Source organism: Triturus cristatus, chromosome 4_2, assembly GCF_964204655.1.
Source record: "Triturus cristatus chromosome 4_2, aTriCri1.1, whole genome shotgun sequence".
Lineage (NCBI taxonomy): Eukaryota > Metazoa > Chordata > Amphibia > Caudata > Salamandridae > Triturus > Triturus cristatus.
The window spans coordinates 42,481,998-42,506,373 of NC_140586.1; positions in this window are offsets into that span (position 1 = coordinate 42,481,998).

A 24,376-nucleotide genomic window follows, 5' to 3' on the forward strand; every position below is an offset into this window, starting at 1 on the left:
TTCCACCAACTGTGCTTCCTGTCTTTCCGCAACTTTCACTTGTGCCCACATTGCTTTCTCTTTCAGCTTTCTCTGTTTTGCTTCAATCTCATCACTGAAGTATTTTGCATGTCTCAGAATCTCATCTATTTTCTTACTCTGCCAATCCACAGTATGCTCACGAATTCTTTCACTAATCTCAGGTCTCAGGCCATATACAAATCTGTATACAAAATGACTCAAATCCTTGTCACCCAGGTGTTCATCTCCACTGAATTGTTTAAATGCCAGTATCAGCCTCTCGTAAAAAGCATGAACTGATTCTTTTGCTTCCTGATGTGTTCGATCTATTTAAACCCAGTCTGTTTCTTTTGGAGGTACTTTATTTTTCAGGTATACAATCACCTGCTCATACTTTCTCATTACTTCTGGATCTGGTGCTCCTGTTCTCTGATCCCTTGGATATTCCTCAGTAGGCCAACTCACAACTATTTTACACTCAGCCCACAAGTCTGCTGGAACAATTATATCGAACAGACTATTCAGGTCAATCCACAGCACTTTTGACAATTTCACAAACCTGTCTACCTGCCTGTACCACTCGACGGGCTTTTCTCTCAATCGAGGGAAATCATTCGTAAATGATAAAATATCCTGTCTGGTCCATGGAACATGTACATATCCTCCTCCAGGTATTTCTCTCATAGGATAAGTATCCACTGGTTTTTCCTTTTCTCTCACAGGAAATGCTGAATAAGTCCTATCCCCTAATTCTTCTCTCTTTTTGTACCATCTATCCTTCCACTTTTCAACATCACCCCATTTTCGCAATAAAGCGATCATCTCTTTAATCTGTCCTGTTCTACCAGTACCATTCAAATTTTCTATATCCTTGTCTGTGAAATCCATCCTGTAAGATTTTTGCAAAACTTTCACTTTATCAATGTCAACTCCATAGTCATTTGCTATCGCTCTTAATCTGTCATGTGTATTTCTCGCTCTCCAGGTGATATTCTTACACATAAACAATAATTCACCATCATGATGATTTTTTAGAATTTCTGTTGGAACTGTCCCTGCAACAAGCTCTTCTAATTCTACACGTAACCTAGCAACATCAATTGCTTGTGAATCTTTATCCCTCTTTTGAAGAACTTTCATCCATTCATTCAGATCCTCAGCTGTTATTTCAGTAGATTTTCTCACTGGAACCACTTTCTTCTGCGGTTCTAAAATCGGCATCCCTGAACAACTAGCTTCACCAGCATCCAGTCCTGAATTAGACTCCTCTAATCCTTCATTACAGGTGTCATGTCTTAATTTTCCTGCCCTTTTTCCTGAATCTCCTGAAGGACCAGCCAAACTTGTCAATCTATTCCCAACATATGGAATAACCAAACCATTCTCACTCGTCCTCTGCTTATCAAAAACAGGCATAACCGGACCTATGGTTACGGGTACCGTAACAGCATCTAGATTTTTTGTCAGTTCCTTGATCTTTTCAGTCAACTCCGATGTAGTTCTGGCTAATTCTCTCGTATTTTCGCCACTGCTTCTATTCTCTCTCTCCCTGAAAGGATTACCATTTCTTAACTCAGGTGTCACATTTTCTGTCTCAATGATATGATGCGTATCTCTTATCGGAGAAACAATTGGTGTACTCTCTTCTGGTTCCGGTCTATATGGAGGTGGTCTTTTGTAAATCATGTCATTTAAAACCTCATCCTCATATTCATTAACTCCATATCTTCTCACTTCTGCCTCAGGAACCCTTTCTGCTCCCTCTTCAACTGTTCTCACAGGATATAATCCCTCTGACATACTAGCATCTCGCCATCTCGTCATTCGATCATGATGAGTTTCACGACCATGTCTCCTCCCAAACATATACCTATAGTTGCCTCCAGACCTCTGTTTCTCTCGCTCATGTACTTCCTCTTCCCATTCCACTAAAGCCTCGAATTGTGTCGGCCTTGGTCTTGGGTCAAGACATAACATCTTTTCCCGTAAATTTTTCAACACGGCCAGATTAAATGAACCATGTTCTGGAAATGCTAAAACTCCATCTTCTTTGGTATACCTAACCCAATTCTCCAACCATATACAGGTATGATACCCATATCTCGCAGCCATGAAGGATGCAGGCGTTTTCGATGGAGGTAACAATTCACCCTCTCTCGTTTTAACATCTTTATCCTTGTCGAACCAATTTTTAATCTTTCTGAACAAAGATTTTTTCTTTTTCTCTTCTTGGTAATACATTTTAACGCTTACCAAAACTTTCTAATCCCTCCCGTAATACAACTGCACAATATGATTTTCTTAACCAATAACAGCGCGACTCACACTAACGCACCAATCCTGGAACGTTACGTCACTAGAATAGCTCTACCAATCCTTGCGCGTCTCACACCAACGCACCAATTTCAGCGCGAGCACTATCCTGATCTAATATCCAATCAGAGCGCGGTCTGTTTGACGTCAACAGTCGCTGCAGTTTCTCGCTCCTGTCTCCTGTCAGTCGTCTACCCCTCCTTTACAAAATTTCTCAGTAGACTTCGTGTCGAATTTCTACAAAATCTATTAGTTACAACATATAAACATCTCCATTGTCTGCTTCGCTAACCAAAGAATAGTAAAGAAAATCTATTTCACAAGAAACCTCTCGTTGACACAGTAGCACATCCCTCTACTCTGCCCTTCTAACATACATTCATTAACTGTTTCCTCTAGGACTTGTCCAAAGAGTCTTACAATCAACTAAATATACAAACATTCACGCACATTCATACAAGAAAATATAGTACATACACACAGAATCCTGCTTTTCCCGAGAACAGCGAACAATCTGCTCCACTACAGAATTATAACACACATCAACCAAGCAGCTTACTTCTACCCAGTTTCTCAAACAAGCTCAGAGAATACCTATTACTTCTCCCGCGATAAGCTTTAACGGTGAACCTTACGGATCCCTGGGACTTAAAACCAGAGTTTCACAGATAACCTTCACTACCATACGCACTCGTTATATACCAGAAATATCTCTAATAGTAACATATAACAATGTCACTGATTCCGAACCCAGACAATGTGAATTTTCCTGCATACATACAGGACCAACAATCCCGTCTTTCCCGAGAGCAGCATATACTTCCCTCTGCCCTACTACGGAACTGCTACTAGCTCCCAAATTCCAGAAGCACTACATATAACTCAACATGACGACTCCAACATATAGTATTAGTACATATACCAACATCAATCAATAAGCTAATGTACAAGCAATCTAATCAGATCAAGACAATCATCAATAACCATCATCACTCTGCTACCAGGAACTTGATGCAGATTGGGGTGTACAAAATCTCCCTACTTCCACAGATAGAGTCATTTCACAGTTACACGCACATACACTCACCATACACTAGGGCCCATTTCACTAACATACACTCTAATACTCTACCAGCATTGAACCTTTGGAAAGAAACCTTCTAAACTCCTAAACCCCACATCTACACCGAGGTCGATAAGACCTAGCTATTGCAATTGTCATAATCTAAACAATCTATACATTAATATTCAAATAGAGTACTCAATAATTGACAAGAAATAATCACCAACACCATATTTAAAATTATGATTCTTTATCTAAAATTAGTCAAAAGAAATTAATCAGAATAAATCATTTTCTCATAATTACCTATTCTAGCTAAATGTCAGAATGGGTCATCAGGACAAGTCTCTCAGTAGAAATCTCCCAAGTCACCGTCCTCACAGCATCGATCCTCACCAACGCAGGTTTGGGAAGAAAATGGCAAAGTGGCCAAAACGCAATGACACAAACCCTCTCTAGTCTAATATATTTATAATAATTCAGACAAAAGAAAGAAACATTTAATATTACTTCATCCGCTGAACCGCTGAGCAGAGCGAGAAGGAAAGGATGTAGCAGCGCTACATTTGGAAAAATCTCTGCTCAGAAAAAGTCACAAAAATAAAAAGACAGAACAGGAACCAAATATTAAATGTATCTTCTCAACTTCCACACATTTCCTCTGGTGAGCTCAGAGTTTAGAGTCTTTCTTTAAAGCTCCTTTGTTTTCTAAGGCTGCCAAGGCTGTCCCAATGCATCTGGAGACTTGCCCAGATCTGCTGCTGTCCTCACGGAAAGTTTTAACCAGGCAAGGACTGTGGACAGATGACTCGCATCCATATTCAGCAAGGCCTTTTCCATCACAAATTCTCACTCGAAACCTGGCTTCAAAAGTCAGCCATCTTTGATTAGGCCACAATAGGCCACAATAGACCATCTTAATTAAAAGAGACAAAAACAACGTTACCACAGCATAGTGATTGAACAGTGTTAACCCCACTAATACCCTTATGTATATGTAATTATCTAGCTTTAGCAACACAAAAAAGCATTAATTCAAAAGCGTTTCGTGCTTAAAATAAACAGCCGTCAGCAACGTTTATTTAATAAAACATGCACATTTATTATTAATTAGCACACATATGCATTCCCTCGTGTAATTCTCTCTTGTTAAAACACACATGTTGATCAGTATAAAAAACACTTATACAAAACAAATAATTAATAATTAATAATTAGTAGATTAAATTATGACAAATAGACAAGCCAGAGCTTCAAAACCCTATAGATTTTCATTTAGAAAATCCTGCTCCAGCAATAGCTGAGCTGCAGAATGCTGCTGCACCCCGGCTTCGCCCGTTGCATAGGGGACCCATGCGGCCTTTAGCGGGGGTCGGTCGCGGTGGTGCTCAGGAGCAACAGGGGAAAGACCTGGGGGTAGGCAGGAGTTGTGTGGTATTTATCCCGAAGCCTTTCGTCCTTCAGAGGCCGGTTGGGTGGGTCACAGTTTCAGCGGGGCGCCCGGGAGCCATTGGGCAGGGGGGGTAGGTGATGGCCGGGAGGGGCCAAGGAGTGTATGGTAATGGAGGAGGCGGGAAGGGCCGAAGGAGACCAGTGCAAGTGGCGCCGATCAGACTGTTACCCAATGCCAGCCAAATGGGAAATGATTTAGCATTTTGTGGATGTAAAATGCATCACTTTGGAGAGCTATTGAGTGTCGTCGAAATGCACAGCCAAAACAAATGTAAAGAGATGTTGGGTTTACTACTCGGTCTTCTTCCATATGCACCTACATTAGTTTTGTACCGCACGGTTTCTCACGAAAAGAATGAACATAAAGAGATGTAATATGTCCGAAGTTGGTGATAGCCTAATCAGCCCCAAAGCCCTTGATGACGTGTACCTAGCGCCTAACACAACCTCATCGGTGAGCGCACTGTGTAAGGACTCCACACATAAAATTACGTGCACATCAGCCACCTCGTTTCTGATCACCACAAGCCTCAAGAGTGTGAAGCCTCTACAGTCACTGCATCCTAAACCCTCCACCCATGCATTACCTAGACCAACATACTTCCTCTCCCATTCATCTGTCTGTGTGCTCTACCACAGTCACCAAGTATCCCAGGAAACTGTCTCACTGCCACTCAGTCCCTTTGTAACATCAAAACAAGCCCCCCCTTGCTCCAGGCCACTGTTTGCTGACGTGTCGTTTTAAGCCATGCTAGCATCGCTCCCAACTCCTTTGCTTACTCCGTCCATGACAAGAGTGATGTGCTCCTACTCTCTTAAGCACGGTGCTCTGAAATCAGACAAGGTACTTACTGCTTCAATACTACGGTGTTCCACCTTAACGACGTCTGGCACTGTCCACAACATGAACAGGAGGAAAGGACGTGTGCGCGTGATTGAATAGCCCTGCCTGGAGGATGTCCCGCCCACGGAAACACAAAAGAAAGAGAAGACTGGTGGATCGCTCACTAATCTGTAGTTCGCTAGGTTGCGAACTGATATGGCTGCCATCTTGAAACTACAACTTTTTCCTAACTCCGAAAGAAACCTTACTATAAAATTAAGATTTGTAAGGGTATTTAAATCCGAGAACCTTGCAACCAGCCAGTCTGACTTTTTTTCTCTCAGAATAAATGAGCACTTCTTTATTAACTATCCGGTGAAAATACAAGACAGACTGAAAAGATAGTGCCATCTACAACAGAAATAGTAAATAAAATCAATATTCAATTTTAATAAGTTGAGTCGCAAAGCCAGGGGCAAAAAATCTTAAATCAGCCTTTAATTTAAAACAGTGGAATTCCCATCAAAGAAAAATAAACCACAATTAAGTGAAGCGGGCCACAATGGTAACTTTAAACCTGGATTAGCGTGAAAATTTATTTTCACTAGAAACTTCAGTCAAAACGAAGAATGTAAAATTCCAAGATAGAGCTAGAGCTTCATTTGCCGGATATGACAAATTGTTTATTTAATACTGTCGTGGCTCTCCACGACCAGCTAAAGACAGCGGTGGAAAAGAAGCTGGCGCCCTCACACCCAGCAGCTACACTGCGCAGTAAAAGACGGCCGTCTCCAGTGTCATTCAAGATTTAATAGTGCGTCTGCTGAGCGCGGGGTCAGCGAGAGCTGAGAATCAATACAGCTGGGCATGCTGCAAACACCGAAGACGATTCTGCAACATGGCAGCCGCTCACTGTCTTCCTTTCGCAAAGACATCATATTACCCGATAAAAGGGCACAAAGGATTCCATTTCCTCATCGTTAAGTCCTTGAGACCTAAAGGTGTGCTGAAGTCACCAGTTTCAAAATAATGAAGTGCTAATAAGGATGTTTAGCGAACAAAATTACCCCCAAAAACTTGTGCTGTGCTTTTAGAACACACTCGAACAAGCACACCACTGCCTTTCTCCGAGGTGAAGCAGAAATGCCTCGGAGAAAGGCAGCGGCGGTTTCGGATTCGGGGGCGTGTTTTCCTTTCTCTCCTCTTGCCAATGGCTGGAGGAGAAAAAACACGCCTAAAAAGGGCGTGGCTAAAAAGTGGAAAGAAGAGCACGGAACACGCCCCCGAATCTGAAAAAGACGGAGCCTATTTGGAGGGACGGCTCTCTCCTCCAATGGCTGGCCTCCGTTTAGCAAGCCAGCCAATGGAGGAGAGACAAAAAGAGAGGCGGGCTAAATAGCCACTCTAAGCATCATAAGATCTCCGGACTTCCGGTTCTGCCTTCGGCAGACCGGACGGTCCCTCGACCTAAAAATGGTATAAAATGCCCTCATCCGCCAAAGGGGGGTGGTCGTCGGGCTGATCTATCATGGCGTTGGGTTTGCATTGAGCTTGTGAAGATTTCTATTGCTTGCCTTGGGTTTCTTTGATTTTGGGAAGTTATTTCGTCTGATGGTTTCATCTTTGCTGTGGGTCGGACAGTTTATCCCGAAGATTGTACCAGAGAATGCGGATAATTCTCTGTTTGCTCAGAGGGTCGCCAACGTTTGCTAATTGGTAATTTTAACTGCGCTTTCTAAATCTATGCTTATTTACCAAATGTTCAAGTTCTCCTTGAAATAAACTGAATTTATACTATGACCTATAGTGCATAACTTCTAATGCAGAGAAAAATATTATTAGATAAACAAAAATTGAATTAATAAGAAATGAGTTTGTGGTTGTTTAATTGATTACAGAAAATAATCAAATGTTTCCTAGGCATTAACTCTGTTTTAGCTTGTTCTAATTCACCATCAACCAGTCCAACTAATTGGTCCATCGATCAAGTGGTGGAGTGCCTTGTTGTTAAGGTCAGGATTCTATAGGTGTAAGTGTATAAAATGTATATAATGTAAAGGAAATTAATCCTGATAGGTAATAAGGTACCCACATGTCCAGCACTTTTTCTCCTGTGTACGGATTCGAATGAGACGAGTGCGTGTTGGTGTTATGGGCCCCATCAATGAATGAGTGTATGGATGCCCCTTGCATTGCATCAGATTTCTTGGTAGCATATTGATGTTTTTATTGTATTGGTTTGGTGATTATTGAATCATGTTTAAACACTTTATGTTGAGTATTGTCTATGTTATGTGTAGTCGGAAATTTGAAGCTTCCGGGAAGTAGGGAGTGGATTTATGTCGCAATAGAAGTCACATGGTTTTGAGCATTGTCTGGTTTCAAGATTTGTGATAACACGGAATTGTGTTATGTTAGGGAAATCTCAGTGTGAATGTGTGTGAGTGGCATGGTAATAGGTTCTCTTGTGAAACTCTGGCCTTAATTCTCAGGAGCATTGTAGTCTCCACATGTGTTTTATCCCCAGAGAAACAGTTTACCTTTTGCTTGATAGAAGGGTAAGGTAGAGGGAAGTGCTACTTTATCGGCGTAACGGAAAATTCTGTGGTAGTGTAGAGGTAAGCGCTGCCTACTGGAAAGACAGAATTCTTGTGTAAATTAACAAAACTATCTCTTTGGTTTAGCGAAACAGGCAATGGAGATGTTTTATGTTGTTACTAACAGATTTTTTTAAGTTCAAGAAAATTTTATTATAAGAAGAAGGGTGTCAATACAAAGTAAGCAATGTCAAAATCATATCATTACAATATAAAATGTCTGTAATAAAAAATCATACACAATTCGGACTTCGTAATAAAAGGAAAAAGAACAACTCTAAGTATGCAAAAACAAGAATGACATTATACTAAATAAAGATGTGGAACAGTTAGGGTGTTCAAGGAGGTTTAAGAACTTCTTGCTGAACTGGTTGGAGCTGGGAACATCGTTTAGCACTAGCTTCAATATACAATGTAACAGGTGACCATAAGTTCAAGCGTTTTGTCGCCATTTGCATAGGGAATACAAAGGAAGTGTCCAGTCTATGGTTATGGCAAATCATATACCACCAAGCCTTGTAAGAAATTTTTGTAGAGTCTTTCCAATTTGTGGTAATTTCTTTAAAGGCAACCGCTAGTAGCAAATCAATAATTTTGGTATTAAGAGTAACATTATCCCAGATGGATGATATGCTTCCTAGAAAAATATGAACAAAAGGGAAAGGAAATCTAGTTGCAAAAATTAGATTAATTTGGGTCCTAACCTGTTCCCAGAAAATGTGTACATGTGTGCATGAGAATAACATATGAAAGAAGTCAGCATTTGGAGCAGAGCATGTCCAGCACACATCCGGAACCGCCGTGAATTTTTTACTTAAAGCTTCCGGTGTAAGCAAAAGTCGGTTATAAACAAAAAACAATGTTTGCGTTGTATTGGCTGCCCTGGAAGATTTACGGATTTTGGTCCAAAGTTTCGTCCATAGTGACGATGACCATGAGGTCTCAAAATCATGTTCCCAAGCTAACTCTATTTTTGATTTCTGCTTAACTGTGGTAATGTTATATAGATGGCGATATATAGTAGAGGCTCTGGGGGAATTTTGTAAAAGAATACGAGACTGTGATGAAGTGTCTAACACTGCGGGGGGGGGGGTCTGGGAAATAGGCAATTGAGAATAAGTATCCATCACAGCCTTCTTAAGGATATTATATTTATTATTAAATTAATTAGGTAAATTGTATAGTTGTCTGAGCAGAGTGAAAGATAAGAAGTCAGATTGGGAGAACAATTGGTGTATCCAAAGAAGACCTTTTTGTCTCCACGTTTTCCAATAGATGGGCTTATGGTTGATGAGCAGATTTTTACTGTGCCAGATTGTTGAGTTGAGAAATGAGTCCGTGGTAATAGAAGCTGGAATAGGAGATACCTCCAGAAGTTTAGAGATTAATTTAATTATAGGAGTAGAAAGGGACTGTGGCTTATGTGAGAAAGATAGATATTCTGAAAAAGAGAAGGGGAACAAGAAAAGACGCTACACTGAGGTTCACTATCTGTAGAATCAAGCAACCAGTGGGAGGCTTGATGTAGGAGGAAAGCCTTATGGTACATGCGAAAATTGGGAAAATTAACTCCACCCTCTGTTTTAGGACTTGCTAATCTTAATATGGACATACGAGGTTTCTTGTGTTGCCATAAGAAGGAGGATAGAATGGAATTAATCTTTGTGAACCATTTATTGGATATAGAGACTGGAATGTTGGAAATAGTATACATAATTATGGGCGAGAGCATAATTTTTATAGTGTCTAAACAACCCCACCAAGATAAGTAGAGAGGGTGCCATTTAGAAGTTAAATCTGAAAGTTTTTGTATACACTTATTCATGCGCAGAGAAACTGTGTCCGAGATGGAAGACGTGAAATATAGGCCTAGATATTTAATGTGTTGGGGACTCCAAGTGAAATTGGAAGCGTTAAAGTCTGATTTAAAAGTATATTTGGTTGAGGGCAAAATCTCACATTTGTCGTTATTCAATTTATAGCCAGAAATGATAGAATATGAGTGTACTTCCGCTAGAAAGGCAGGAATAGATTCATCTGGCTGTGACATGAGAAGCAAAATATCATCGGCATAATCCGCAAATTTGACATGAATATGAGAAGTTTGAAGACCATCTAAGCATGGATTCTGACGCAATTTGGAGAGGAAAGGTTCCAGTGCCAAATTAAATAAGAAAGGAGAAAGAGGACAGCCTTGACGGACTCCTCTACCCAAATCAAAAAAAGATGAAATCAAGTCATTGGCGCAAACTGCTGCACATGGATTGGAATATAAGAGAGCAATTAATGATACAAATTTGGGGCCAAAACCATACCACCTGAGGGCATAAAATAAATAGGTCCACTCCACTCTATCAAATGCTTTTTCAGCATCCAAAGCAATCGCCACAAGGGATGTTTAAGATGAATAGATTTAGACAAGATGTTGAATAAAAGTTGTGTGTTATCTGTTATAAAGCGCCCCTTAACAAACCCAGATTGTTCTTTGTCCAACAAATTTGATAAAAAGGAGTCTAAGCGAATGGCTAATGCTTTAGAACTTTTTTTATAATCAATATTAACTAAAGATATAGGTCTATAACTTTTACAGAGAGTAGGATCTTCACCCTCTTTGGGGATAAGGCAAATATGTGCTTCTGAGAAGGAGCCGGAAGATCTATCCAAAGAGCAAAAGTGATTTATTAGAGAATGTAATTTGGGAATTAAAAGTTTGGAAAAATGTGTATAAAATTCGACAGTGAAACCATCCGGGCCCGGTGCCTTGTCCTTCTTAAGACTATGAAGCGCCTTTAAGAGTTCTTGCTGTGACATGTCTAACTCTAAGGGGGTCAAATCAGGGATATTTTGTTGGGGTTTCTGGATTGTAGAGAAGAAAGAAGAATATAACGTTTTGTAAAAAGAAGAAAATGTGTCTAAAATGTCAGTGTCCTTAAACTTTAAAACAGAGTTTTCATCCAAAATGGAATCAATATTAAACTTGTTCTATGGGACTTTTAAATAATTAGCTAGTATTTTCCGAGCTTTATTTTTCCCTCCATAGAATTTTGCACTAGATTTTAATAAATATAATGAAGCGTCGTCAGTCGATTTTTTGTTGAATTGCAATTTTGCATTTATAAGCGCAGTGAGAGAATCCCTTGAGTGAGAAGTATAATAAGAATGCTTCAGTTTCTTAATGCTTTCTAACAATTTACTGGTGTGACTGCGTGCGATTTTTCGTTTTTTAGCTACAAAATTAATAGTAAAGTCTCTCGCCGAGGCTTTAAAAGCATCCCAAATAGTGGAGAATGACAAAGATTCAGTATTATTCAACCTGAAGTATTCGTCTGAAAAAGTAATGAAGGAAGCAGTAAACTCTGGATTTAAAAGAAGAGCATTATTAAAACGTCATCTTCGAGGACCAGTAAGTTTAGGCAAAATGTCTAGACAAACTGAGACAGGGGCATGATCTGATAACAAAATGGGACCAATTTCTGCATTAGTAAGGGATTGCGAGATATTGTAAGAGACAAAAATATAATCAATTCATGACTGAGACTGATGTGTTGGAGAATAAAATGAATATTCTCTAGTAGTTGGGTTACACAATCGCCACGCATCGAGGAGTTTATGTTCAGTAATGGCGTGGGTAAACGCTTTATGAGGTTTATTAGGGATAAAGGAGGATTTAGAGTTCCTGTCCGTGAACGGATCGAAAACTTGGTTACAGTCTCCTGCCAATATAAAATTATCTTCTGTGCAATGGGAAATTTGCTTTGCAAATGTAGACCAAAAAGTGGTATCACCAGAGGTAGGTGCGTAAACATTAAGAAGAGAAACTGGAACATTCTTTAACAGCAATTTAACATTAATCCATCTACCCTCGGTATCAGATTCTTGTGATATCAATGTAATTGGAAGTGATTTACGACATAATATCATCACCCCATTACGTTTGCCATCCCCTTGAGAAAAGAAAACATGCCCAACCCATCCCCTCTTTAATTTAGCGGATTCAGCATCCAAAAGATGCGTTTCCTGTAAGAATACAATATCAGCATTAAGCTTCGCCAGATGAGATAAAACCCTCTGCCGTTTGATGGGAGAATTTAAACCCCTAACATTCCAAGTAATCAATCTTAACGACATACACTATAAGTACAGTATTGAGCACGAGAGTTGAGACGTAAGTCCAAATCATGAAACCAACAGCCAAAGAAATAAATGAAGAGGGAAAGGAGATGAAAAAAAAACGCTGCCTCACACAATAGGAAAGCTCAGCAAAAGTAAGCAGAAGAGTACAAGAGTGAGAATCTAGTAAGCTGAGGAAAAAAGAAATAAATGAATCGAATGGATAATAAAAAAGTAAGAAGAAATGAGAACTAAAATATGCAATGACCGAAGAAGAGATACATCGAAGGGATAACATTGAAGCAAAAATGTACAAGACACCAAAACATAGAATGGTAAGAAGCTTTGGAACAAAACATAAAACGAAGGGTAAAACCATTAACATACCTACAAAAGGGAAACAGGAATGCGAGGGTGGGTGAAACCACATGGAACAGACGAGACATCCAGCAAGGATCAAACCAAACCAAGGAAGGAACACGCCATGACGTGATAATAACTATAGGAACGAAGAGAAAAAGAGAGAGAGCAAAAAAGGTAAGGCGAACATTCTATATGGGACAATGAATAAAACATGAAGAGTGCAACCACTGAATAATAGTGACCAGAATTTCAAAAAGAGCAACTAGCTATAACATATTGAAATTAGGCATAAACCAAGAATAGGGAGCCGCAAAAAGAGTGAAAATCACATGCAAACCATGAGAAAGTCAGGTAACAGGCGAGGAGGAAGGCCTGGAAGAGTCCATTGGAGTAAGCTTGTTCAAATTAGCGAAGCTTTGCAGACGAATCGGATCTTCATATGACGTTGTTTTATTGTAGTAAGTGACCTTGAAAAGGCATGGGTGGAATAGACGGTATCTAGCTCCCATGGTGCGGAGGGCAGGTCGCATATCTAGGAAGGCTTTGCGTCTAGCAGCCGTTGCTTTTGAATAATCTTGCGCAAAAAATTATGTAGAACCAGACCAAGATATCCGTTGTATAGCCTTGGCAGCCGCCAGCACTTTGAGTAGATCTGTGTACTCTAAAAAATAAAGAATAACTCCCCTGTGTCTCTGCGAAGATGAGGAATTGATAGAAGCGCGCCCCAGTCTGTGAGCGCGCTGGATATTCAAGGAAGTATCACCTGGTAATTGGAGGATCTTTGGAAGGATTTGAAGAAAGCAATAGGGTCCATGCCTTCGACCCCCTCATTCAAGCCATAAATACGTAAATTATTTCTTCTCTTACGATTTTCCAAGTCTTCGACCTGTTTCTGAAGTGATGAGATTTGCGTGTGCATGAAGGAAACATCTTTAGTGGTCTCATTGAAAGCAGAGACATTTTGCTCCACTACTGTAAGTCTGGAGTCCATTTGTAGCCAATTATCTGATAAAGATTGTAAGTTAGAATTAGTTTCTTCCATGAAGGGTCTGAGCGCTCTGATTTCCTGCAGTAACAACTCCATAGAGACTGGAGAGGCTTGTTTAGGAGGCGAAGGAGGGTCTTGTTTCAGACGCTTCACATTGGATTTTCCAGAAGTAGTGTGTGCAGGGTCCCCTTTTGCATTATTACCTTCCATCGTTGGAGAGTCAGTATCGTCCAGTAGTGAAAATTGTGAAAAAAGCTTTGAATTTTTGATAAAGACACGTTTTGGTTGTGAGGCAGCAAAAAAAGATCCTTTCGTTCTGCCCATCAAAACATATAATCGCAAAAATAGAGAGTCTTGAAAATACTAGAGGCTATGAAGTGAAAATGTCAAAACATGAAGAGAGCAAACCAGTCGGTTGAATAAAACAACCAAATAAGCAATATAACTTGAGAAAATAATTTGGTCGTGCAGAAGGATCCTAACAGAGAAAAAATATGAGGTAAAAGCAGGAGCTGGTGTGAGCTGTGCTGCTAATAGGACACCTTAAGCTGGAATGTGTCAGCCTCCTTGGTTAATGCAAGAACAGTAGGTGTAGCCAGTCGTCTTGATTTACACAGAAATATGCAGGTTAAGCCAAATTTATATATTGGGCAAAGAGAGAAGATATGCACCTTCAGAATGTATGTGACTCTCATGTCCACCTTATAAAGCTGAATGATAATGACGAAAAACAACTTCCAAAATGGCTGCTCCCTTCACAGAGACTGAAGAGAAAAAGCAGCTGAAGCTGATAAAAAAGTGCAGCTTGCACATTGCTGCTACAAAACGGCACGAGTGGTGAAGCAGTAAAATCATGAAGGGAGCGCCAGGAGATAAACGGTAATTCTTGTCACCTTAGGCATTTTGTGAACGCTCTCGGCAGATCAGCAAAACAAAATGGCGGTCGCGATACTGCGAATCCGCCGCCAAGCGTCTACCTGAGAATAACGCTATTCGCGTTTACTGGAACCAGCGGAAGAAACTCGAAGCAGTTGCAGGCATCGTTCAGATCCGTCGTGCGCCATCACGCTAAGCTCTCTGAGTGCACGGCTTCACATCCCTGGAGCGGGAGCCTCACTAAGGTGCCGCCATATCTGTTGGTGTCAGGCCACGCCCCCTTACTACTAACAGATTTTGATTAAAGAAAACGTAAGAAAAGTTTGCTGATAAAATTTTGTAAAGGAGGGGTCAGCAAGAGCAGGAGTAGCGAGAAAGGCTGACGTCAAAAAGACCGTCTCTCTACAGCTGACCAATCCCAGCGCGAAGCTTTCACTGATTGGTGCGTTAGTGTGAGATGCGCTGGGAGTGGAGAAATTAATTAAGAACTTTGAAAAATAAAAATGATGTACCACGATCCACCTGAGAAAAGACAAAATCATGGTTTGGGAAAATTAAAAACCTATTTAAGAAGGATAAGCCGATTGTGACTAGGGAAAGACAGATACTTCCGCCACCGAAATCGCCTGCATCTTTTATGGTAGCAAAATATAGTTATCATACATGTATTTGGTTAGAGAATTGGGCAAAGTATACCAAAGAGGATGGAGTACTATTATTCCCAGAAAATGGTTCATTTAGTTTGGCAGTATTACGAAATTTAAGAGATAGGCTGATGAGGTTAGAACCGAAACCCAGACCTACCCAATTCGAGGTTTTAACTGAATGGAAAGAAGAGATGTATGAAAGGGTAAGGCATCGGAGTGGGAGAAGGTATAATTACATGTTTGGTAGACATTGTGGTCAAGAAAGTCATGATGACAGAATGAGAAGATGGCGAAATGCGAATATGACTGATGGTATGTTTCCTCTGAGAAATGCTGAAGAGACAAGTGGCAGGAAATGTACAGGAAAGAGAAATAACTCAGGGTCAGAAGGTTACAGATATCGAAGATGAAGTGCTGGAAGACTTATTTTATAAAAACCCACCTCCATATCAACAGAATTCCACGTTAATGACGCCGAGTGCACCGGCAAAGGAGACTGTAATGAATAAAAATTTTGAGCAAATGCCACCTAATTTGGGAAAAATTAATCCATTTAAAGATCCTGAAATGTCACAACCCGTTAGAAATGGAAATGAAAATTCCGCAGAGTTAGCTAGAACTACACTGGAATTAACTTAGAAAATTAGAGAATTAACTAAGAATATGGAAGCAGTGACAGTACCTTTAACTATAGGACCGGTGATACCTGTTTTTGATAAACAAAAAGATAGTGAGCATTGTTTAACAGTCCCATATTATTGTGGTATGCAAAAGGAGAAATAAAGGAGTGGTTCCGGAGGAAATGAATGGAAGGGTATGGCAGGAACATCAGGATTAAGTACCCCTAAAAATTTAACAGTAAATCAAAGTCCAGCGAGTAAGACACCTATGACAACAGAATCGGCAAACGAAACCCTAGAGAGAATGATAGATAAAATAAGAACAGAGACAACCCCTGTAGGACCGACATCAGAAGAATTAAGTGATTGGTTAATAAGTTTACAGAAAAAAGATACAGAACCACAACCTTTAGATGTACCACAATTAAAAGTCACATTAGAAGAGCTAATCGTAGGAACAATTCCGACAAAAAAATTAAAAGCATATCAAGATGAGGAGTTAATATTTCTCTGCAAAAGTATAACTCGGAGAGCAAGGAATTTACATGAAAAGTTAAAAGAGACAGCGAGTGAAATGGGAATCGATTTTTAGAAAATAAGGTCATTACAAAAGCCATATATGGTAGATTTTTCCGAAAAGGATATTGAAAACTTGAATACTGCAGGGAGGTTGACCCAAATTAAAGAACTGATTGCATTACTAAGGAAATGGGGTGATGTGGATCGATGGAAAAGTAGATGGTTCAGAAAGAGAGAGGAAACTACAGATAAGGCCTTTTCAGCATTCCCAGTGAGAGAAAAGGAGCCAGTGGTTACAGAATGTCCCATGAGAGAAATTCCTTTAGGAGGTTATGTGCATGTTCCATGGACCAGACAGGATATTTTGTCATTTACCAATGATTTTCCAAGGTTAAAAGAAAAATCAGTTGAATGGTACCGACAGGTAGAAAGGTTTGTCAAACTTTCAAAGGTGTTGTGGATAGATCTGAATGGTCTTTTTGATATAATTGTACCTGCAGATTTATGGGCAGAATGTAAAATTACAATAGAATGGCCAACGCAAGAGTATCCTAGGGATTCTAAGACAGGAGCCCCTGATCCGGAAGTAATGAAAAAATATGATGAGGTAATTACTTATTTGAAAAATAAAGTACCTCCGAAAGAAACTGACTGGGTAAAGATAGACAGAACTCACCAGGAGGCTAAAGAATGAGTACATGCGTATTATGAAAGGTTGTTGTTGGCTTTTAAACAATACAATGGAGATGAGAAATTAAGTGAAAAGGATTTGAGTCATTTTGTGTACAGATTTGTTTATGGTTTAAAGCCTGAGGTTAGTGAAATGATTAAACAGCATAGAGTGGATTGGCAGAACAAAAAGATAGATGAAGTGTTACGACATGCAAAATATTTTAGTGATGAAACAGCGTAAACTGAAAGAAAAGGCAATGTGGGCACAGGTTAAGGTAGCCGAGCGACAAGAAGCCCAGTTGATCGAGCAAGCTAATGGTATGGGGCAAGCAAAACAAAAGCCTAATATTGGAAAAGGAAAAGGACAGATCAGCATAGAGGAAGCTAAAAAGAAATGTCCATGTCATAATTGCGGAAAATTAGGGCATTAGAAATCTGAGTGTAAATTGCCACCGAGAGCTAATGGTGATAGTTCATCATTGAATCCACAGGTGGAGAATGAGGTGAGTTGCCAACCGCCGCGACAGCAGTAGGTTGTTTCCCAACAGTGTCAGGTGCCAAAGCCACCTTTTCCGCAGAACGTAAATCCTCAAAGATGCAGTAATGAGACAGGATTCTACACTGAAGAACAGGTAACAAAGCTACGGCTCGCTGGTGTCGTTTCACAGTATTGGCTGCAACGCGACGAGAGTGAGTCAGATGAGAATTATTGACGGTGCCTAGGAGAGGAAGAGGAGTGCGTTCTTTGCGCAACTCTAGAGGTAGACCAGACAGGACCCTTTGTGGATGGAAAGGTGAATGAAGTAAACATTACTTTCCTAGTGGATACTGGTGCTACTCGTTCAACTGTTAGATCAGCTGAAGTGAAAAATCTTCCTCTCTCGGGTGAAACAATCCAAGTAGTTAGAGTTTCAAACAGACAGATAAAAGCTTATCTTACTGATCCTGTAAGGCTTAAAATAGGGAAATTCACCGATATGCATGGATTTGTCGTATGCGACACTAGTCCTGTAAATCTGTTGGGGAGAGATTTGTTGTGAAAGATGAATTGCACCATCTTTTGTACCCCTGATGGTATAGCTTTTGAAACCCCGATGAAGACGTACTGTATAGAATGACAATGTCAAACTTAGAAACCAATATCACTGAGGCATTTGTTGTATTTGATCCGGAAGGATTGCCTCAAGAGTTGAAAGAAACGGTAAAAACAGAAGTGTGGGGTTTCACAGGAGAGGATGTTGGATTAATGAAAAGGGTAGATCCTGTGAAAATAATTGTAATTGTAAAAGAAGGAGTAAATTACCCAAATATTCCTCAGTATAAATTAACACCAGAGATAATTGCAGGAGTAACGCCTGTAATAGACAGAATGATTGAACAGGGAATTCTGAGAGAGATAATGAGTAGTCCATGTAACTCTCCGATCATGGGTTTGAAAAAGCCAAATGGGACCTTTAGGATAGTACAGGATTTGAGAAAGGTGAATAAAATCGTTGTTCCATGCTGTCCCATTGTGCCGAACCCTTTGGTAATTCTATATCAGATTCCCCATGATGCAGAATAGTACACAGTCATTGACTTGTGTCATGCTTTCTTTTCTATTCCATTGCAACCTGATAGCCAACAAATGTTTGCGGTCCGGTTCGGTGAGCGTATTTTGGCATGGTGCCATATCCCTCAAGGGTTTACATAGAGTCCATCAATATTTATTCAGATTCTAAAGAAGTCACTGGAAGATTTAAAAATGCCCGAAAGTTCAGTGCTTGTGCAATATATCGATGACCTATTGGTGGCATCGAAGACACGAGAGGCATGCGTGGTTGACACAGTTGCACTGTTGAATCATTTGGCCGATGGAGGACTCAAAGTATCCCCATCAAAATTACAGTTTTGTGAGAAAGAGGTACAATACTTAGGTCATAAGATTGAAAAGGGCCTGAGAAAAGTGACGGTGACAGAATTAAAATAATAAAAGGAATGAGAGCACCAATGACACAGAGAGAAGTCAGAATGTTTCTTGGAATGGTGGGATATTGTCAACAGTGGATCAGCAACTTTTCGCTGATTGCAAAACCACTGGCACGTTTGACAAAAAGTGATGTGAAAGATCCCCTTGAGCTGAATAAAGAAGAGATGAAAGCTTTTAAACAACTGAGAGACAGCTTGTGTGAAGCACCAGCTCTTGGAAAGCCTGATTACGAGAAAGAATTCGAGTTCTATTGCAGTGAGAGAGATGGGTGTGCTCTTTCCATATTAGTGCAGAGACATGGAAGATTGAGACGACCGATTGCTTATTTTTCAGCTGTACTAGATCCAGTGGCTGTAGCTTTGCCTGGTTGTTTGAAAGCCGTAGCAGCCACTTGTAAAAGCTTGGAACAAAGTGAAGGAATTGTAATGGGATACCCTGTGAGAGTGTTTGTGCCCCATGATGTGGCGATCCTTTTGACAAGAAGTAAGACACAATTCATGACGTATAGCCGTCTAACTAAACATGAAAAGGTGATTCTGGGTGCTGCAAATGTGAGTCTTGTAAGATGCACTAATGTGAACCCATCGACATTACTACCTGATGCTGTGAATGCGGAAGTGAAGGATGATGTTGATCATGATTGTCTGGAAGTGCTTGATTTTTGCACCAAACCGCGTCCGGACGTAAAAGATGTGCCTCTGAAAGAGAGTGGCTATGTGATGTTTGTGGATGGGTCATGCCTAAGAACCGGAGAAGGGATTTTGAGTGCTGCATATGCTTTGTGTACTGTAGCGACTGTGTTGGAAGCATCTTGTTTGAGAGAAATACGATCTGCGCAAGTTGCGGAGTTGTTTGCACTGATTAGAGCATGCAAGTTGGGGAAGAATTTGTGAGTCACTGTAATAACTGATAGTCAGTATGGGTTTGGAGTGGTGCATGACTTTGGGCAGATCTGGTCCCAAAGAGGTTTCTTGACGTCGAGTGGAACTCCAATCAGAAATGCAGAAATAGTTGGAAAATTACTTGAGGCGATACAGCTGCCTAAACAGATCGCTGTTATAAAATGTGCCACACATAGAAAGGGAACTGACTATGTGCCAGCCGGCAATGAGTTTGCCAATGACCTAGTACAGTATTGTGCACGAAACCAAACTTCATTAAATCGTAACAGGGAGAAGGAAATGGATTTATGTCCCTTGCTTTTTACTAACACCGTAGGTACTTGGGATGAAGTGAGACAGTTACAGGAAGAGGCAGGGGAAGAGGAAAAGAAACAGTGGATAAAATCAGGATGTGCACCACGAGAAGCAGACAGAGTTTGGGTTTACTGTGATGGAAGATCAGTAATGCCTAATAGCATGATCTCTACCATGGATCGGATGTACCATGGGCAGGCTCACATAGGTAGGGATGCCAGGGATGCCACAATTTGACTTTTTAAACAGACCTGGTATAATGCAAAGTTTCGGCTTATAGCTGAGAGCCTTTGTCAGAGATGCCTTATATGCCAGCAATTTAATCCAGGAAGAAAAACTGTCGTGAGCTTGGGAACCATAGGAAGGGCGGGAGGTCCTTTCACTCAAATGCAGCTTGATTTCATTGAAATGCCCTCATGTAATAGGTTAAGATATGTACTGGCGATTGTCTGTCTGTTTTCACGTTGGGTGGAGGCTTACCCGACCTGAAGGAATTACTGTAGCAAAACTCCTATTGAGAGAGTTTATTCCTAGGTTTGGTTTCCCAGTAACGATTGAAACAGATAGAGGAACACATTTCCAGAATGAGATTATAAAATTGATTTGTGAAGCATTGAATATACAACAAAAATTGCATTGTGCCTACTGACCAGAGGCTTCTGGAGTGGTGGAACAAATAAATGGCACCATAGAGAAAAAATTGGGAAAAATGTGTTTGGCCACAGGTCTAAAATGGCCAGATGTCTTGCCTCTTGTTCTCATGACAATTAGATCAATTCCTGATAGGAAGACTGGTCTGAGTCCCCATCAAATTATCATGGGCAGAGCAATGAGACATGTTTTCATTCCTGTCAACAAACTGCCTATATCTGATGACTTCGTCTTGAGTTATTGCAAAGGATTGGCTGATATGGTACATTCTGTGTTTCATCAGGTTGGACCAGATGCGACCACTCTTGAAAAGAAGCCAGCTCATGACTTAAGTCCTGGAGATTGGGTATGCACCAAAGTACACAGAAGGAGAAATTGTCTTGTTCCACGCTGGGGAAGACCACGACAACTGATTTTGACAACTACGACTGCTGTGAAGTGTGCAGGGGTGAAGAACTGGATTCATGCCAGTCACACTCTTCGAGTCCCAAATTCGGAAGATCACTCTGAAGAGGAACAACGAGAAGTATCAGATACCAGTTCCGAATCAGAATCAGAAGAAACGAGAACAAGACAAAACCCAGGAACAGGAGAAGCGGGGTTAAGTCAAATTGTTGGGCAAGAAAATATACCATTAAGAAGACGACTTAAAATGTCTTATACCAGTTCTGAATCTGAGACAGAACCAGTGGGAATACAAGAAAGAATAAATGAGAATACTGGAAAAACTGAACAAGTAATCTTTGGAAAGGAAGTCCCGAGCGCAAGAGAAATTCCGCCCGAAATCATAGAGATAGAAGGTGAGGAATTAGATACACAGAGTGAGGGTGAGGTAATTGCGGAAGACCCCCGAGGAGGTTTAGGGACACAACACACCTAGGTAGAAAAAGGGACAGTTAGTCAGCAGGAAGATCACGTGGAAGAAAAACGAGGAGGGATAGATACAGACAGTGAACCTCAAGTCTTGAGGATAAAATCCAAAGAAAGTAAAATCCAGACAGATATTGAATCTGAACAAAGTGAAGAAGAAAGCAAAGGTGGAAGAACTTTGAGGAAAAGAGCTTGGAAAACAGAGCGAGAAGGGAAAGGAACAAAATTAACAAGCATTGGCAAAGCCAATAGGTCTCACTTTTGGAACCTTATAAGTGTTTAGTTATGCAACTGTTGCATGGCTAAACACTTACAAGGTCCCAAAGGCGAGACCTATTGGCTATGCCAATGCTTGTTTGTTTTACTTCCTGTGCTGTACGGTTCAATTAATTATTAATAAATATGTGTGTTCACACAGTAATTAGATTAATGGATAATACGGATGGATAACTCATAACTGAGTAGCTGGGTGGATTTTAAATAAATATAGGGTTCGATCGATGAATGGAGAAATTATGGAAAAGGCGGGAAAAAAAGGAAATCACAATACAAACACGCGTGCGTAAGGTCTTTTCCCATCAAGGGTTTTTCCTCGACTTTCCTGTTACTTACTATACTACTGGTCTGCAGTTGTCTGTCGGCAGTGAGCGAGGCAGATACAGAAATAGAACGATCAATAGTTTTTCAGTTCTAGACTGGCGGGTTAATGTGCAGGTGACCGAGAAACAGAGCATTAGACACTGAGAGCTTTGTCTGCACAAGGTATATATCTTCAGATCTCTCCAGCCCGCATCCACCTCCCATGAATCTCTTCTTAAACACGAGCCCGGTCGCCGTTGTGATGAGCGCTCAGTTTTTGTTTGTTACTGGTAGTTTGTAAATAACCGTTAAAAGCAGAAAATCTGTTGCCTCATCAGAATGAGAGGCCGTGTTTTCCGTGAATTATTTATTGCGCGGATCAAATAAGTGCTTGTTTTTTTCGTACACCTTGGAGTTGGCTCTTAGTCGGCGCGGTGGGGGTAGGTGGGGGGTCGTTTCTCGGAGGCGAGTCACGGGCACGCGCACGCATGGTTCTAAGCCGTAGTAGGGGACCCCAGCCCTCATTAATGCGCTGATCCGGAGAGGTCCATTAAGAGGGAGCTTCGCACAGTCACCTTGGCCACCGGAGCCCGCCAGGGCTACCAGGCGGCACGAATGGGAGTCGCTAATTACAAGAAACCATTTATGGCGACGAGGCTGGGGGTGAAGGAGACTCCCCCGGGAGGGGCTGCAAGGGGTGGGGGGTTGAGAGTCACATAGGACTGGGGAAGACCCAACGAAGTGATGAGGGTATTTGGGGCGAAGGATGGGGGGGGGAGAGAGAGAGAGAGCGAGAGGTTGAGGCTGTGGAGAGAAGCCCCAAAAAGGGATGGTGCTGTGGCTGGTGGGGAGTTGGGGGCCGGGAACGAAAGATGAGCCAAATAAGTCATAGGGATGTTTTTTTTGCAGGCCTGACGATTGGAGGTGGCGGGGGAGGGGAAGACCTAATTAATAATGGGGTTGAGGGGTGGGCTGGGGTGCGGTGAGTGAAGGGGACTGCGAGGGGGGACCCTGAGAAGTGATAGGCTGAGAATACCAGGTGGAGGGGCTAGAAGTGGTTGGGTCCTTAAGGAATTTCCCAGAGCAATGGTGGGGCCGCCACCTCTGTGACCAGAGGACAGGTGAGGCGGCAAGACAGAGGTAGGTGTTACGGAGTGGTCGGGAGAGTGGATGGGAGCTACTGGTGGAGGGGAAGGGGCGAAAACGAAGAGGGCCTGCGGGGTGTTCGGTGAGTATTGGAATATGATAGGGTGTTAAACCTGAAAAGTGGAGGCGGGGAGGGGGGAGTTGATGGGGTTGTCTGCAGAGGTGGGGGCGCCGAAAAAGATAGACAGAACGAGGCTGCAGTGTAACCTTGAGAAGAATAGTTGGGCTTCAGGTGGGCTTGTAAAATCTAGGGTGGGGTCAGGGAGGATCCCGGAAAAAGGTAGAACTGGGGCTCGTCGGTGAGAAACTTCCAAGTGACTTAAAGGGCATTCAAACAGGAAGGAGTGAGCGCTCGCCCACCGCGAGGCGCCTGTTCTACCTGCAGGGGCCCCTCACAAATGACGACCCATACTTGCGAGAAATAAAAACCTCACGGTGTGGGAGAGACCAGGCTAGGAGTCAGCACGAGGGGAATTGTGAACAGTGTATGGACCCTCGGCCTCCGTTCCACCCTCTCCCCCCACCACCCCCGCCCCACCCAGGCTAGGCAGAGCTCGGGGGTCACGTCCACTGAGCCACATTTCGTCCACCCGGGAAACGTTTACTAAGCACCAGTTCTGAATTAACTCGATGGTGAATGAATCTGAAAGGAGATACATACAATTGTTGATTAAATCACGCGCACATAAACAATGTATACTGGGGCGTTCTATGACACTGCTTCTAATATATAAATTATTTTCGGGAAAAGTTCTATGCATAATGGACAACCTGTATTGTTTCCAAGAATGCATCTCTGGGTTCTGGTGAAATGTATACATGCATAAATTGAGTCACGCGCAGGTACACTCTAGCTCTGAAAAGAGCGTTTATATATGTAAAGTAATTTTCCAAATGTGTGCAGAAGAAAGCACCTTCACTC